This window comes from Belonocnema kinseyi, chromosome 5 (genome assembly GCF_010883055.1).
Source record: "Belonocnema kinseyi isolate 2016_QV_RU_SX_M_011 chromosome 5, B_treatae_v1, whole genome shotgun sequence".
NCBI lineage: Eukaryota > Metazoa > Arthropoda > Insecta > Hymenoptera > Cynipidae > Belonocnema > Belonocnema kinseyi.
Window position 1 is genome coordinate 122,593,228 of NC_046661.1, and position 4,145 is coordinate 122,597,372.

The window sequence follows — 4,145 nt, forward strand, 5'->3', positions numbered from 1 at the left end:
GCACACATAAAATATCTAGTTTCTTCACGTCCATGGTTTCACGCAATTCTTTTACCTTAAGATCATTTACTCCCCTAGCATTCCAAACACCCAGTCTCCATTCATCGCCTGAAACATGACCTTTAGATTTCCCGTGTGCATGCCTTTTGTCCTTAAAAGTTCCAGTCCTTTCCGAGGCTATTTTGTAGTTTGTATTATTCATTATTTAGATTATACGCCCAACTAACACCTTTATGCAATAAGTTTATTTTCTGAGTCGAAATCATGTCAAAGTTAAGTATCAAACCGTCATATGGTGGGAATTGTAGTTCTAACGTCAGTCCCACCAAAAACTTCAGTTAATAAGGGAGGGTTGGGAGGGGGCCTATATCTTTGAATTTACAATAAAAAGCGATCTTTAAGTACGTTTCCGGATTTCCTAGTAACTGCATACTTGATATTCTAAAAACCTTCGAGTGAAAATATTAAATAATGAAATAATAAATAAATTTTCGAATACATTTAAAAGGGTTTAATGATTGAGTATGTTGAAATTTAGCAACATTTTCAACTTTATATTGAGCGCAGTTACCAGAAAAGTGAATAAAAACTGTGGTAGTACGGAGGGTCTTCAGAGACCTCAGGAGAGTCTTTATTTTTCTTGATGGATTTCACAAACAGTGACTCCAAAATCTAGATCACATTGACTGAATGATTTGCTGATGACTGTTTTTTACTTAAGAGGCAATACAATATCATAAAAGCGCGAACAAAATATTAACATCAAGAAGATTATTTCATAGACCTTTAACTCTATTTTTCGCCAAATAAGATAATATAAAAGTGTCCATAGATTATTATGATATTTCATTAGTGGCTTTTTCTACAGTTTTATATTATTTTTTATAGCCAGTAATATGAATACAAAATTAATAATTCAACTGCTTGACTTACTTACTAACTTGACAGTGGAAAACTACAAGTAAAAATATATCAATTTATATAGAGTTGCAAGTATTAATTTTCATTTTATTGGAACGGTAAAAGGGCAATATTTCAAAACTTGTAAATGAGTTAAGTCACCTTCACAAACATCAAATATTTAAGTTATTGCTTCTTAAGTAAAAAGTCTAATTATTTACACGCCTAATCTATTTGAACTTGCTAAAAAAAATTATCTATGACAGAAAAATCTACACATTTATTTTAGATCTTTTTTTCATAAGATATATAATTTTCGGTTTAATCGTGATACTTTTTTTCAAACCAATAATAAATTTATGTGTGAAAGACAAAAACTTTTAATGAAAAAACGCGATTTTGTAACATTTTTTAATTAATTGAAAAAATAAGGACGCAAAAACTTAAAACTTTTGAATAGGTTTTGTCAGACAATTATTTACAATAAGTTTTTAAATAATAGTGATTTAAGCCGATTTCTACAAACCAGTTGAATTTTAAACGCAGAAACATAAATTTTTAAACCAAAATGAAATTCGCAACCAAATACTTTGATTTTTAACCAGATAGTCAAAAGCTTTCAGTTGCAAAATTAAATGTTAAAAACAAAAACTATCCATGAATTAGATCACGAGTGTTTCCACTTTGTATTTATGATGATGTGGTGCTCATTTCACGAGCACTTTGCTTTCCGTTAGAAAATGTATTTGCTTCCTCATTAAGATATTTGCTTCCTCTACATATTAGCCAAACTAAAGCTTTTATTTTGAACAATTTAAAAATTTAAATTTACAAAAAATACAATATTACAAAATAATACAAACTATTTTTAAAATACGAAGATAAATCTGACAAATCAAATTTTGTATTGGAAATTGTAATTTTTAGAGCTGAAAAAGGAGAAGGAAAGTTCCGTCGCACCCTATCCCTTTCTAGCTTTATGATTTTTTTACAAAAATTGAATAAAAAAGAAATTATACGTTTTAAATAATGTAAATGACCATAACTTCCTTAATCTTCAATAAAGTGTATTAATATTATATTTTAATCGATTTGCGTCGAATGAAAGAATCTTTTCCGTTATTGCATTATTTTGGATTATTTAAATAAAAACATTTTTACTGTGAAACCGTGCTTTCAAGCATAATTAATGACCATAGTTTCATTATTCTTCAATCTAATGTATCAATATTACAGGTGATTGCATTCGGCTCGAATCAACACATCCTTTTTATTTTTGCATAAACTTAAAAATATGATAATTTAACAAATCTGTCAAAAAATCGATATTTTAATTAATATTAATGGCCGTAACACGCACACGGACAATTGCTTAGAACATTGCATGAGACATTTGTTAAACTGAGGAACATTTAATTAAATGAATTTCAAATTGTTTGATATTGTTACAATTACAAAGCTTCCAAAGGGAATTGATTTTCTAGCAGATAGAAGGAATTTTTAGAAAAATTATTAATTGTCAAACAAAAAGTTAATTTTTAAGCTAAAAGAATATAAATTGTCAAAAAAAAAATATCTTGGAATATTATAAATATATTCAAACTGTATAGCTAGCCCTAATAGCACGGAACGTTCCGCGGGAACCTTCCGAACGTTCCAGGAACGTTCTCTGGGCGTGTAAAATGTCGCCGCTTAGGAAAGTTCCACTGGGACCTAAGGGGAAGTTTCCATTATTGTTATTTTTAATAACAATTATCTCGTAAACCATAAGAGATAGGTAAAAATAGATTATATTTTTGAGTTTCGAGTACCGTATATACTACATTTTAATACGGTATCTATATCATAAACTGACATTAATTTTTACCTATCACTTACGGTTTTCGGATATTCATTAATACTAATAACTAAAACGGTAGTTCATTTTTTTGAACGTTCCAGTGGAATGTTCCTGGAACGATCCACTGGAACGTTCCCAAGTGGCGGACATTTTACACGCTCAGGGAACGTTCCTGGTACGTTCCACTGAAAGGTTTCGAAGGTTCCCGTGGAACGTTCTAGGAACGTTCGAGGAATGTTCCGAATGTTCCCGCCGAACGTTCCCGAAACGTTCCCGGAATGTTTCATGCTACTACGGAGGCGGGTTCTATGAGAATACTACGTAGTTCAAGTTACCACCGAGAGATGGCACTATCGGCCAGTTACCATATGTCGACCATTTACCATCAGTCGGTAAAACATCTATAGGCCATACACCGTCAGTCTGTAAGGTAGAAATCTGCATTACCCTTAGCAGCAAGGTAGCAATATGCATTGGATTCAGTCGGTAAGGTAGGAATCTTCCATTAATCCATGTCTCGGTCGACAATATAGGTCCTTGCCTTTTCGACGGCAAAACCTATCAGTATATAATTGTGTAACACCCTGAAGGTAATTCGTGCATGAACTAGTTCGCAAAAATGTTGGTTTGAAAAACTATTTTTGAATTAAATCCAATCTCCTGGGCTAGTTCGGCACTGTTGCGGGTTTTAGAGAAAACCCTACTCGCACGTAACACCCCAAAAAGAAAAAAGAGGGAAAAAAGAGTTCCACTCGAAGACCGATTTTTGCAATTTCGGAAAATGGGAAGGAAAATGTCAATAAATAAAGTTGACACTTTTAAAAATTGCATCTCAACAAGAATTTTATTTTTGTATTAGAAGGTTAACTTGGTAAAAAAAGTTAATTATTGATTCAAAAACCAAGAAAAACTCATAAGAAGAGGACTGAGCTCAAAAAATGTGCAAAATAGACTGCCTCATGATTCTTTTTCATCTGCACGATCCTCTTCCGAAAAATATCCCTTCTTCTGTTTATCCCTTCTTTAAATGATTGAAAGCGTCCAATCAGGATTTTTTGATTAAATTTCGTGCGCAGAAACTGCACCCTTTTTTGGGTTACACGTGCGTTCAAGGTTCGCAAATTCTACTTAAATTCTAACGTCGCAATCGAATGTTTTGATCTCATTAAATTTCTTCATGAGTCATTGATTTTAGCTAAAAATCTAAGTCATGTTTATGTTACGTGACAATTTGAAGATTGGTTTGCCTGAGCTTCGAATTTCAAGTCTCTTTCTCGCATTCTTCTGAAACCTCAATCACTATCGACCTGCAGGAAATTTTTCCAAATATCAATCAATCTCTCTCTATTTCCCTCTTTATCTCTTTCTTGTTAATATATAAAATAAAATGTATAAAAAGAATAAT